The following is a 14,456-nucleotide window of genomic DNA, read 5'->3' on the forward strand; positions in this document are numbered from 1 at the left end:
TCTTGATTATTTGTTGCAGAACTGGATATTGATGTGGATTGTGCTTGTGGTATTATGAACTCTGTAATAGGCCTGCATCGCTTGGCTAATTCCTTCCTTTCTGCTTCTTTTTGTTCTTTGCGTTTTAGTGACCCAGATTTATGCTTTTTCTTTTCCATGCTGGTAGGGGTAATATTCCTGAAATAAAAACTTAATTAAAAATAGCCCACATTGGGAAAAATAAATATTGATGATTGCAAGAATAACTTGAAGGAATGCCAGATAAACCCCTACTTGATAAAAAAATATAAAATAACTTACTCACACTTCAATAGGCTATGTTCATTAGTCAATACTACTGTGGCCTATGCAGCTTCAGAAGAGGAGACAATCCACTGTCCAGTGTTCACACCAGCAAGCAACTGAGATAACTGTTGAAACTTAGAAGTTTGGTCCGACTATAGTAAGACATTAAGAATGGCCCCACGACCAAAGTTAACATGTCCAGTTTGATACCAGTGTAGTGTTACAAGTCGCAACCCTTTGAGTTTACCGATCATGGCTTATCACTTCAATATCTTTGACCTCATGATTCACGGTCAAAGGTACCGCTTCTCCTTTTTGGTGACCTCACGACCCTATGTACTGCTTGATATCCTTTCAAGTTGCCGACCATCTCAAATCACGAACTGTAACTTTATCTTTAAATTCACACACTCTTGCTGAAAACGTGGATTTCCAACTATGTCCGACCCGGGTGAACCAGGCCCTCCACTCCACTCCTTTTCACATCCGTTTAACACTGTTTCGTTCCTTCATACACTGAGTGATTATTTGTTTGTTTCTTTATTGCATTTTTATTTGGTATTGCTCTTTTTAAAAACAATTATATTTTATTTAAGTTAGAATACAAATCTCAGGAAAGAAGTTGGAGATTTATTTATCTAATTAATTATAATTTTTAAGGGCCCTTCAGAGATTCACGGGCCCCTTCTTGGCTCTCCGGGCCCCGGACCGATGTACCGGCTGAACCAAGACTACTGCTTGATATCCTTTGAAGTTGCCGACCATCTCAAATCACGAATTGTAACTTTATCTTTAAATTCACACACACTTGCTGAAAACATGGAATTTCCTTAATTATGCTCGACTCAGGCCCCCCATTCCACATCCTTCCACTACCTCCCCTGCTTCGTTCCTTTTCATGCGTTGCTTATTTGTGTCCTGTTCTCTTTTTTTTCTTATTCCTTTTTATTACTAAAACAGTTGTCTGTGTTTGTTTCTTTATTGCATTTTTATTATACATAGGGGGCCCACTTCATCAGGGGCCCACTTGCCATCGGGCAAGCTGACACCCTGGCCAGTCCGCCACTGACCATTGTATATGAAACTGCACTAACGTGTAAGCCACACTGAGGAGAGTGAATTTCAGATTTTAATGATGGAGTCCATCCATTGGAAGGAGCTAATCCTTGCTTTCAGCCCCTCAATTTGGAGCAAAAGGCATCGAAATGTTTGGCCTAAAGCTCGCTAAAGAAAAATAGAATTTCCATGACCTGGGGTTTCGAAAACAGTTCAATGGATTCAAGCCGGTATCAAAAGTTAATGTTAAAGAAAAAGTAGAGCTGCATCACTGAAAAATAACTCTCTTACTGAGGGAAAAAACGTGACTACCCGAGAGAGCACTCCACAGGTGAAAGATGAGAAAAATAAGATTTTGAATTCAATGTGATGGAGAAATAATGAGCACATGGATGGCAATCAGTCACTTCAGAAGCACTAAATTTGTCAAACATAGTGGGCGCGATTCTCCGCTCCCCACGCCGGGTGGGAGAATCGCGGAAGGGCCCCCCGACAAAATTCACGCCCCCCTGGTGCCCCCCGCGATTCTCTCTCTTCCCCCCCCCCCCCCCCCCCCCCCTCGCTCGGAAGAATCGCCGCTCACCGTTTTTCATGGTGAACGGCGATTCTCCGACCCAGATGGGCCTGCCGTTCGCGACCATTTCATGATGGAGGCAACCACACCTGGTTGCTGCCGTCGTGAAACGGGTGAGATATGCCCGTTTGGGGCTTGTGGTGGGGAGTACAGGGGAAAGAGCACCACGACTGTGCTTGGGAGGGGACAGGTCCGCGATCGGTGCCCACCGATCGTCGGGCCGGCGTCTCAATCGGACGCACTATTTCCCCTCCGCCGCCCCGCAAGATCAAGCTTCCAGATCTTGCGGGGCGGCTGAGGGGAAAGACGGCCACCGCGCATGCGCGGGTTCGTGCCGTCAGTATCATGACGTCAGCCGTGCATGCGCGGGTTGGAGCCGGCCAACCTGCGCATGCGCGGCTGACGTCATTAGGCGCGCCGGTCGCGTCATTCTTGGCGCGACGCCCCTGCGGCCGAGATTTACGGAGTGCCGTTCCTAGCCCCGTCGGGAGGGGAGAATAGGGGGCGAGGAGCGGCCTCCGAGGCCGTCGTGAAACTCGGCTGAGTTCACGACGGCCCTCCCGATTTTTCCCAGGAGCGGAGAATTCCGCCCAATTTGTTCTAAACAAATCCATCCCAAGTTGGCTTTGATTAGCTCACACTTTTTCAAATACTCGCCAACTGATCTTGAGTTACAGATTTTGAGTTTGACCACAGCTGCATTAGGTTAACTGGTGATTTACATGTTGTGGGCATCACTGGTTAGGCCAGCATTTATTGCCCACCCTATTGCCCTTCAGAAGGTGGTGGTGAGTTGCCTTCTTAAGCCGCTGTAGTCCTTCAGATGTAGGTACACCCACTGTGCTGTTAGGGAGGGAGTTCCAAGTCAGGGTGGTGAGGAATGGTGATATATTTCCAAGTCAGGGTGGTGAGGAACGGTGATATATTTCCAAGTCAGGGTGGTGAGGAATGGTGATATATTTCCAAGTCAGGGTGGTGAGTGACTTGGAGGGGAACCTTCAGGTGGTGGGGTTCCCAGGTATCTGCTGCTCTTGTCCTTCTGGATGGTAATGGTCATGGGTTTGGAAGGTAATGCCTAAGGAACCTTGGTGAGTTACTGCAGTACATCCTGTCGATGGTACACATGGCTGCCACTGTTCGTCGGTGGTGGCGGGTTTATGGAAGGAGGAGAAATCAAGCGGGCTGCTTTGTCCTGGATGGTGTCAAGCTTCTTGAGTGTTGTTGGAGCTGCATTCATCCAGGTCCTACTGAATAGAGGTGGCATATTAGTTACCCTCCAGTCCAAAACACAATTTATACCCTCCAGTCCAAAATACAATTTAAATATGGAGCATTGTTAATTATGACCAGAGATGTTTTTATTTCCTCTAATTCCTTCAACAGCATAGAATGCACAATCAGTGCCTGATGATTCATCCATCTGGGGTTCCACTATCTTTTCCAGAACCAAATCCCCAACCGTGGGTGGCATGGTGACACCGTGGTTAGCATTGCGACCTCCCAGATCCAGGGTCCTGGCTCGATTCCGGCATTGGAAGACTTGTGGAGTTTGCATTTTCTCCCCGTGCCTGCATGGATTTCCTCCATGCTCCAGTTTCCTCCCACAGTCCAAAGGTGTGCAGGTTAAGTGGAGTGGCAATGGGAAATTGTGCCTTTGTGTCACAAAGATGTGCAGGTTAACTGGGGTTACGGGGATATAGCGGGGGAGTGGGCGTAGGTAGGTGCTCTTTCGGAGGGTAGATGCACTGTAGGAATTCTATGGACTCCCCTAGGAAGAATATAGGAATATGGGAAAAGGAATAAACATTTGGTCCCTTGAGACAGATTTGCCATTCAATTGTTTTGACCCCAGTCGCCTCCAGTGCACCTCCACTATTGACTAGCTAGGTGAGACTGCACCAAACCAACTACCTGGGTGGGATTCTCCGACCCCCCGCCAGGCCGGAGAATCTCCGGGGGGCGGCGTGAAACCTGCCCCGACGCCGGCTGTTGGATTCTCAGGCGCCGTTTTTTTGGCGGGGCGGGAATCGCGCTGTGTCGGTCGGGGGCCGTTGGCAGTGCCCCCCCCCCCCCCCCCCCCCCCCCCCCCCCCACCCCGGCGATTTTCCGCTCTGCGATGGGCTGAGTGGTTGCCCGTTTTCAGCGAGTCCCGTCGGCGTAAATCAAACAAGGTCCTTACCGGCGGGACCTGGCTCTGCGGGTGGCCTGTGGAGTCCTTTGGGGGAGGGGGGGGGGGGCACGGGGGGGGATCTGGCCCCGGGGGGAGGGGCACGGGGGGATCTGGCCCCAGGGAGTGGGGGCCCACCGTGACCTCTGGCTGATCTGCAGGCGGGCATGTGCCGTGGGAGCACTCTTTCCATCCACGCTGGCTGCTGTTACGGTCTGCCATGCCCGGCGCAGAGAAGAACCCCCCTGCGCATGTGCAGGGATCACGCCAGAACAAACTGGCGCTTCCGCGCATGCGCCAACTCGTGCCGGCCGGCGGAGGCCTTCGCGCCGATTGGCGCGGCGCCAACCCTGCGGTGCCAGCCTAGCCCCTGAAGGCGTGGAGGATTCTGCACGTTCTGGACGGCCCGATACCGTTCCTCGGCGCTGGTACGGCCCGTCCCATCGGATAGCGGAGAATCTCGGCCCCTATCTTACTTATCTAATTGAACTTGGAAATCACGACTAATGAATTTTCTATCTGTTCCTGCATTGTTGCCCATGATTTCCTCCAAATATCTATCTTTCGCTCCCTCCTATTTGTCATCTACATGCTACCCCTTGCCGACATCATTCAAAAAAAGCGTTAGTTTTCTGATGTACCCAGCTCTACCTCACCACCAGCTCTCGACTCCTTCTCTGTCTCTAACTTATCAAACTGCTTTTTTGACATCCAGTGTTGGATGAGCAGAAATATCCTCCAGTTAAAACATTGCAACGACAGAAGCCATTGTTTTCTTTCTCCACTTACAAACTCTGTTTTCTCATGTACCAACTGGTAATTGTCTGAGGCTGTACCAAAACTTTCACATGTTGGTGTTACACTTGACACTGAGCTGAGCTTTTGATTTCACATCTGTGCCCACACTAAGGCTGTCTATTTTCACTTCTGTAACTTTGCCTGACTCCACCCCTGATTCATTCAACTGCTGCTGAAACCATCCAATGCTTTTGTTATCTCCAGAATTTTACTCCTGCTTGGCCTCCAATATTCCACACTCCGCTGCCTAACTGCCGAAACTCTGCTGCAAAACTCGGGGCAGCACGGTAGCATGGTGGTTAGCATAAATGCTTCACAGCTCCAGGGTCCCAGGTTCGGTTCCCGGCTGGGTCACTGTCTGTGCGGAGTCTGCACGTCCTCCCTGTGTGTGCGTGGGTTTCCTCCGGGTGCTCCGGTTTCCTCCCACAGTCCAAAGATGTGCGGGTTAGGTGGATTGGCCATGCTAAATTGCCCGTAGTGTCCTAGGAAGTAAGGTTAAGTAAGGAAGCAGGTTGTTGGGTTATGGGTATAGGGTGGATAAGTGGGTTTGAGTAGGGTGATCATTGCTCGGCACAACATCGAGGGTCGAAGGGCCTGTTCTGTGCTGTACAGTTCTATGTTCTATGTTATTACTCACACTATCACCCCTGTGTTTGCCGACCGACATTGGCAAGACGGAATTTCAATTTTGAAATTCTCGTTCTTGTTTTCAAATCCCTCCATGGTCTCACCCCCCTCTACCTCTGTAATAACTTGCAGACCCACAAACCTTCCAAATATCTGCATTCCTCTGACTCTGGGGTCCTGAGGATCCCCACTTGATACAGGAGTAGCGTCAGACGACTTTGCTAATGCTGTTATACCACACTTTCAACATGGTGAGAGAGGGATAAACAAGGAAACTATTTGCCTGCCAGCCGAACATCAGTGATGAGGAAGTCATTGGACACTATTATCAGAGGAAGGAATGAACTTCCGTTTGGAAAGGTATGGGTTAATCAAGGAGAGCCAGCATGGTTTTGTTAAAGGTAAATTACATCTGACTAGCTCAATTGAGTTCTTTGAGCTGATAGAGAAGGTTGACCAAGAGACTGCAGTGGATATTTTTTTGGTAGGCATTTTTAAAAATGGCCACGCAAAAAGCTTATTGAGAAGATGGAGATCCAGGAAATTGAGGGAAAAGTGGTATTATGGACTCGCTGATCACAAAGGGTGTATTTATCTTTTCAATTTTTACAGATGACCCAAACTTGGGTGTAAGGATTAGCATTATAAGGTTTGCAAATGATACAAAACTTGGCAAAGTAGTTAGTAGTGAAGTTAGTTCAAAGTGACTTATATGTGATGGCTAAATAGGCCAAAGCATGGCAAATGGTGTTCAGAAATATGAAGCGATGCATATCAGAAGGGGCAATATTTATAAAGAAAGTTTACCAGAAACGGCATGTTTTTGTAAAGTGTTCATGAGAGAGATTCGTGTTCACATGTGCATATCTTTAAAGGTACCATGGCAACTTGATGCTTAAAAAATGATGCAGATTACTTGGATCTTGGTCACATTAGACCTCTGGTTAGGTCTCAATTTGGATGATTCTGGGCACCACTTCAGAAGAGATTTAGAATGGGTAGAGGAAAGACTGAGCAGGATGTTACCAGGAATGAGGGACCTCTGTTATAAAGAGCGACTGCTTCTCCATGGGGCAGAGAAAGTTGAGAGGTAACCCGTTGAAGGTATTTCATAAAGTAATTAGGGTAAAAAATATTCCCTTGGGCGAGTGTCAATAATTAGAAATCGTGAATTCAAAATCACTGGAAAAGGATCTAGGTGGTAAATGAAGAGAAACCTTTTCACTCGAGTTGTCAGAATTTGAAATGCTCGACCTCAAAAGGTGGTGGAAGCTGATTGCAGAAATAATTTTATAAAGGAGTTGGACAGATACTTGGGGATGAGGAATTTGTGGGTTATGGACAAGATGTGGGGATGTGAGGCGAAGCCGGATCGCTCTTTCAGAAAGCTTACACGGGCACAATGGATTGATGGGCTAATCGAGGGCAAAACAACATTTTGTTTTTGAAGTTGACGGGGTAATGGCATGGAAATTAATAAAATAATCACACATGATATGTTTGAATTGACGTATATCTATTTCTATTAACACAAAATAGATTTCAAGTTATAGTAAGTTTGTGAAACTGCTGGTTTAATAGTTGTTACGTTTTTAAAAAATATGTAGTATTTCATGGAATCTGAGCATCGCTGGCTAGACCAGCATTTATTGCCCTCCCTAATTGCCCTTGAGATGGTGGTGGTGAGCAGCCTTCTTGCACCCCTGCAGTCCATGTGGTGTCGGTACACCCACAGTGTTGTTAAGTAGGGAGTTCCAGTGACACTGACATTTCCCAGCTGAATATAAACTGCAATCTTCTAATGTGACTTTAAGAATACACATGAATTGCATAATATCTGTCAAATGGCTGTCTACACATTTTCCTCACATTCCTACTCACGTCACCTGTTTCCTGACCCGTAAATGTACTTGTATGCAAGGCATAAAATGACAAATTTTGCAAGTTGAGGATAATTGAATGCAGGTTTGGGGTACTGAATACATTTACATATAAACTTGCTACTTGCAGGACTGATGGTGGGCTAGACATAAAATACATCCCATCATGCGTGTTCAAGTGTGCTCATGAGGTCATTATCTGAGGTGCCACTGACAGCATCCAGACCATTGCAGTTATAAAACGCCACTGCAGAGGAAAACTGTTTAATATTTTGAACGGAATCAATGCCTCATGTGGATCTTTACTTACTGCCAACACAGTTCAACTGTTCCCAGGTAAATGCTCTTTGTGGGATTCAGCTGCCAACTGGGGAATAAAATGGAACAAACTGGAGAAAGAGGACGGGACAGAAATTCGCTCTTCTTACGCCCGTTCCTGTGGGCGTAAAATGGGCCCAATTTCGGAGAACAATGTTCTTGACACCCATGGATGCACGAGAAATGTGCTCAGGCCTTCTTTTTCATCTCTGACAGCTGCACGAAATAGGGATTAGGCCCCTTGCATGTGTAAATGAAGGGCTGAATACCTGTTTAATCACACAGAAATCGGGTAATGATAAGGGGGGCATTTGCTACGAGCACCACGTCATCTCGGCCTTGGAGTTGCAGAGCGCTGTCCATCTCATGCTGCCAGGGGAACTGGTCAAACACACCACCTGCAAGGGCAAAAATGGTTTCACCAAATACACCACGTCCGCTTAGGTCGACCATACTAAAGATAAAGTGGCAGCTACCAACCAAAGGAATGTTTGTTTTTCAAATTGTTTTTAAAACCAGCTGCAAGCTGTCTGTGAAGGCATGGTGAGCAGTGGCAGCTTGCTCCAGCAATGGGCCCCTGGTGAATTGTTACCCCATCTTTTAATGACCAGCAGTGTTTAGCTTTGGTGGCGTCTGTGCTCTTTGGCCTAGTTTTTTCTGGAGTCATGGAGACTTAAAAAATGGTGAGCAGGACATGGAACCCAAAGCCCCATCCTAATTTCTGACAGATTTCCGCTGAGGGTAATTGGGGATGGATCTTGACTCACACGTGAGGAAACCCTACTCAGCAGGGCCATGGTAACTCAGTGCTGAGGTCAAACACACCACATTTATGCTGGAGCAAGAGCTTATCGAGCAGTGTGGCTTGTACATTTTTGGAATTGTCATAAATGCTTGTGAAGGATGAATAATATTTAAAGAACAGCTGAGTTATTTAAATAGCCTGACCTTTAAAAATTGTGGAAAAAGCTGCCTACCTGTGCCCGAGTTGAAAAATATCTGTTTTCACAGTTTTAATAGCTGATTGTTAACATAGCCTTCAGTTCTAGAAACAGAGCATTATTGCTGCTGGACTGCTTCCACAACCTGTTGTTGCCACAGTGGGGAGTGGACACTGTAAATTCACGGTTTGATTGACATGTCAACGTAGAATTGTGGTTCCAAATGTTTGCCTTATTAGGGATTAAGTACTTCTGGGACTTTAAATGTATTGAATGGGCTTTCATGATTGAGAGTGTCTTTTCATATAATGAAGCTTGTAGTAGATATTTAGAGCTTTATTTAATCTCAACGCGGTTCCTGAGATGGTGGATACTGGGTGAGTTGGCATGGCGAGTATAAGGACAAGAGGTGGGCATGAGTTTTCACTAAACTATTCCAGAAGTTATAATGGACTATGGCGGCGGGTGGGGTCATGAGTTGCCCTGTATGGTCCTGGGTAGTGGGCGATACCAAGGGAGTGTGGAGCTTAAGAAAACTGGGACAAATTTCCAGAGAACCAAGACCGGCCTTTTAAACTGCCTGCTTCGGCACTCAGCAGTCACTGTGGCAGTCTCCGATCTGTGTACAGAAGGGTGGTGGGCCTGACTCGCAGTTTTTCCTGAGGCAGGTAGCATGAGGCAGGAGCACAGGACTCGGGAGGAAAAGTAGAATGTTGCGTCCTTCAAGCCTGCTCTGTCATTCTTTTTTTTAAAAATGTTTTTAATTCTCTTCCCTTTTAACATTTTCTCCCAAATTTACACCCAACAATAAACAATAATCAGTAACGCATGTAATGTCAATCCCCATATCAATAATAACGATTCCATCCTCCCACCAAACCCCCAAACATTAACCTGCATGTTAACATAAACAAATGACAAAGAGGAATCAGGAATCACCCATAGTCACCATTAATACATACAATCTCCCTCACCCAACCCTCCCAGCCCCTAACGCCCCTAATGTTCGATGTGACCCAGTTCTCGAAAGTGCATAATGAATAACGCCCATGAACTGTAGAATCCCTCCATCCTCGCCCTCAGTACAAATTTGACCTTTTCAAGCGTCAGAGTTCCAGCAGCCCCCCCCCCCCCCCCCCCCCCCAGGGTACAAGGTGGAGAGGTTGATCTCCACCCTAACAGGATCTGCCTTTGGGCAGTCAATGAGGTGAAAGTTACAACATCTGCCTCCTCGCCCGTTTCCAAACCCGGCTGGTCCGACACCCCGAATATGGTCTCCCGAGGGCCCGGGTCGAATTTCACGTGCATCACTTTAGAGATTACCCTAAACACCTCCTTCCAGGAATCATCCAGCTTTGGACAGAATCAAAACATATGAACGTGGTTTGCAGCCCCCCCCCCCCCCCCCCCCCCCCCCCCCCCCCCCCCCGCAACATTCACATACATCTTCTACCCCCTCAAAGAGCCGGCTCATCCTCGCCCTTGCAGGAAGGTAGGAAGAGCAGGAGGCAGTGCAGGTGTTCCCTGCGGTCATCTCCCTCCAAAACAGGTATACCGTTTTGGATACAGTTGGGGGAGATGACTCATCAGGGGAAGGCAGTAGTAGCCAGGCTCATGACACCGTGGCTTCCTGCACAGAAGAGCGGGAAAAAGACTGGCAGGGCTATAGTCATAGGGGATTCAATTGTAAGGTGAGTAGACAGGCGATTCTGTGGTCAAAAACGAGTCTCCCGAATGGTATGTTGCCTCCCGGGTGCTCGGGTCAGGGATGTCTCCGATCAGCTGCAGGACATACTGAAGGGGGAGGGTGAACAGCCAGTTGTTGTGGTGCATATAGGCACCAACGATATAGGTAAAAAAAGGGATGAGGTCTACAATCAGAATTTAGGGAGTTAGGAGATAAGTTAAAAAGTAGGACCTCAAAGGTAGTAATCTCAGGTTTGCTACCAGTGCCACGGGACAGTCAGAGTAGAAACTCAAGAATAGTCAGAATGAATACTTGGCTTGAGAGATGGTGCAGGAGGGAGGGGTTCAGATTTTTGGGACATTGGTACCGGTTCTGGGGGTGGTGGGACCATTACAAACCGGATGGTCTACACCTGGGCAGGACTTTAACCAATGTCCTAGGGGGTGCTTTTGCTAACACTGTTGGGGAGGTTTTAAACTAATGTGGCAGAGAGATGGGAACCAGTTTAGGAAGTTGGAGGTCAGTAAAGAAGCGGCAACTAACGCCAGTAAGGTACGAGATAATAAACTCAATGTGACTCAGGGGAAGAGTAGACAGGGAAGAGTTGATGAACGCAAAGGGACAGGTGGTCTGAGGTGCATTTGTTTTAATGCGAGAAATGTAGCAGGTAAGGCAGATGAATTTAGGGCTTGGATCAGTACCTGGGAATATGATGTTATTGGTATTACTGAGACTTGGTTGAGGGAAGGGCAGGACTGGCAACTGAATATCCCAGGGTATAGATGCTTCAGGAGGGATAGAGAGGGAGGTAGAAGGGGGGGAGGAGTTGCATTACTCGTCAGAGATGATATCACAGCTGTGATTAAGGAGGGCACGATGAAGGATTCGAGCACTGAGGCAATATGGGTGGAGCTAAGAAATAGGAAGGGTGCAGTAACATTGTTGGGACTTTACTACAGGCCTCCCAAAAGCGAGCATGAAGTAGAGGTACAAATATGCAGACAGATTATTGAAAAATGTCGGAGCAATAGGGTGGTTGTGATGGGAGATTTTAACTTCCCCAACATTGAATGGGATTCGTGCAGTATTGGAGGTGTAGATGGAGCAGAGTTTGTAAGAAGCATCCAGGAGAGTTTTTTAGAGCAGTATGTAAATAGTCCAACTCGGGAGGGGGCCATACTGGACCTGGTATTGGGAAATGATCCCGGCCAGGTAGTTGATGTTTCAGTCGGTGATTACTTTGGGAATAGCGATCACAATTCCGTAAGTTCCGTACTCATGGACAAGGACAAGAGTGGTCCGAAAGGAAGAGTGCTAAATTGGGGAAAGGCAGAGTATAACAAAATTCGGCAGGAGCTAGGGAATGTGGATTGGGAGCAGCTGTTTAAGGGTAAATCCACATTTGAAATGTGGGAGTCTTTTAAGGAAAGGTTGATTAGCGTGCAGGACAGACATGTCCCTGTGAAAATGAGAGGTAGAAATGGCAAGATTAGGGAACCATGGATGACGGGTGAAATTGTGAGACTAGCTAAGATGAAAAAGGAAGCATACATAAGATCGAGCCAACTCAAAACTGATGAAGCTTTGGAGGAATATCGGGAAAGTAGGACGAATCTCAAACGCACAATAAAGAGGGCTAAAAGGGGTCATGAAATATCTTTGCCAAACAGGGTTAAGGAAAATCCCAAAGCCTTTTATTCGTATGTAAGGAGCAAGAGGGTAACGAGAGAAAGGATTGGCCCACTCAAAGACAAAAGAGGGAATTTATGCGTGGACGCAGAGGAAATGGGTGAGATTCTTAATGAGTACTTTGCATCGGTATTCGCAAAGGAGAGGGACAAGACGGATGTTGAGGCTAGGGATGGATGTTTAAATACACTAGGTCAAGTTGTCATACAGAAGGGGGAAATTTTGGATATTCTAAAAGACATTAAGGTGGACAAGTCCCCAGGACCGCATGGGATCTATCCCAGGTTACTGAGGGAAGCGAGGGTCGAAATAGCTGGGGCCTTAACAGATATCTTTACAGCATCCTTGAGCATGGGTGAGGTCCCGGAGGACTGGAGAATTGCTAATGTTGTCCCTTTGTTTAAGAAGGGTAGCAGGGAAAATCCAGGGAATTATAGACCCGTGAGCTTGACGTCAGTGGTAGGCAAACTGTTGGAGAAGATACTGAGGGATCTATTCACATATGGAAGAAAATAGACTTATCAGTGATAGGCAGCATGATTTTGTGCAGGCAAGGTCATGCCTTACAAACCTAATAGAATTCTTTGAGGAAGTGACAAAGTTAATTGATGAGGGAAGGCTTGTAGATGTCATATACATGGACTTTAGTAAGGCGTTTGATAAGGTTTCCCATGGCAGGTTGATGGAAAAAGTGAAGTCGTATGGGGTTCAGGGTGTACTAGCTAGATGGATAAAGAACTGGCTGGGCAACAGGAGACAGAGAGTAGTGGTGGAAGGGAGTGTCTCAAAATGGAGAAGGGTGACTAGTGGTGTTCCACATGGATCCGTGCTCGGACCACTGTTGTTTGTGATCTACATAAATGACGTGGAGGAAGGTATAGGATTAGCAAGTTTGCAGATGATACAAAGATTGATGGAGTTGCAGATAGCGAGGAGGACTGTCAGAGAATACAACAAAATATAGATAGATTGGAGAGTTGGGCAGATAAATGGCAGATGGAGTTCAATCCAGGCAAATGCGAGGTGATGCATTTTGGAAGATCAAATTCAAGAGCGGACTATATGGTCAACGGAAGGCTCCTGGGGAAAATTGATGTACAGAGAGATCTGGGAGTTCAGGTCCATTGTATCCTGAAGGTGCAACGCAGGTTGATAGAGTGGTCAAGAAGGCATACAGCATGCTTGACTTCATCGGACAGGGTATTGAGTACAAGAGCTGGCAGGTCATGTCACAGTTGTATAGGACTTTGGTTAGGCCACATTTGGAATACTGCGTGCAGTTCTGGTCGCCACATTACCAGAAGGATGTGGATGCTTTGGAGAGGGTGCAGAGGAGGTTCACCAGGATGTTGCCTGGTATGGAGGGTGCTAGCTATGAAGAAAGGTTGAGTAGATTAGGATTGTTTTCATTGGAAAGATGGAGGTTGAGGGAGGACCTGATTGAGGTCTACAAAATTATGAGAGGTATGGACAGGGTGGATCGCAACAAGCTTTTTCCAAGAGTGAGGGTGTCACGATTTCAAAGTGAGAGGGGGAATGTTTAACGGAGATGTGCGTGGAACGTTTTTTACGCAGAGGGTGGTGGGTGCCTGGAACGCTTTACCAGCGGAGGTGGTAGAGGCGGGCACGATAGCATCATTTAAGAGGCATCTAGACGGGTATATGAACGGGCGGAACAGAGGGAAGTAGACCTTGTAAAATAGGAGACAGGTTTAGATAAAGGATCTGGATCGGCGCAGGCTGGGAGGGCCGAAGGGCCTGTTCATGTGCTGTAATTTTCTTTGTTCTTTGTTCTTGTACGGTGCGCTCTATACATCACCTTCAGCTGTATCAGCCCCAACCTCGCACATGTGGTGCGGGTGTTCACACTAGAACCCCTCCTTCATACCCACTCCCAACTCTTCGTCCCACTTTCCCTTGATTCATTCTAGCGGCGCCTTCTCCTCCTCCAAAATAGTCCCGAAAACCGCCGATACTACCCCCTTCTCCAGTTTGCCTGTCGTCAGCACCTCCGCCTGCAATGGGGAGCTCTGTATCTCATTTCTGGCAAAGTTTTGAACCTGCATGTATCTAAATATTTCCCCCTGCTCCAGCCCATACTTCACTTCCTGTTCCTTCAATCTCACAATACAACCCCCAAGAAACAAATCTTTTAGTGTCCTAATTCCTTTGTCCTCCCATCTCCCAAAATTTCCATCCCAATTCCCTGGCTCAAATCTGTAGTTCCCCCGAATCGGCATTTCTCTTGACCCTGCCCCCAACCCAAAGTGCTGACAAAACTGCCTCCAAATTCTCAACGAAGCTATTACTACCGGACTATGAGGCTATTACTACCAGACTCCTGCTCTGTCATTCTATGAGATCATGGATGGTCTGTTTGTGGTCTTAATTGCACTTTCTTATCTTTTCCGCACCCCCCACCCCTACTCACAGA

At 47.1% G+C, this 14,456-nt stretch overlaps 1 protein-coding gene and 1 long non-coding RNA gene across 6 annotated transcripts in view; one reads left to right on the forward strand and one right to left on the reverse strand.

The window, feature by feature from the left end:
- The window catches only part of dclk1a (doublecortin-like kinase 1a), a 475,245-nt gene that overhangs the window by 188,445 nt on the left and 272,344 nt on the right, over nt 1-14,456 (forward strand). The window lies entirely within an intron of this gene.
- Nucleotides 2,942-14,456, reverse strand: part of LOC119977292 — a 55,370-nt gene continuing 43,855 nt past the window's right edge. For 2 of the 3 annotated variants that reach the window (XR_005463157.1, XR_005463155.1), the window contains 2 exons: nt 7,975-8,103; nt 2,942-3,159 (listed from right to left, as the gene is read on the reverse strand). This is a non-coding gene — a long non-coding RNA (uncharacterized LOC119977292). Of the gene's footprint in view, nt 3,163-7,974; nt 8,104-14,456 lie in introns of all 3 variants that reach the window. The other variant, XR_005463156.1, reaches the window with a different exon arrangement.

The sequence above is a fragment of the Scyliorhinus canicula genome, chromosome 14 (assembly GCF_902713615.1).
Source record: "Scyliorhinus canicula chromosome 14, sScyCan1.1, whole genome shotgun sequence".
Taxonomy (NCBI): domain Eukaryota; kingdom Metazoa; phylum Chordata; class Chondrichthyes; order Carcharhiniformes; family Scyliorhinidae; genus Scyliorhinus; species Scyliorhinus canicula.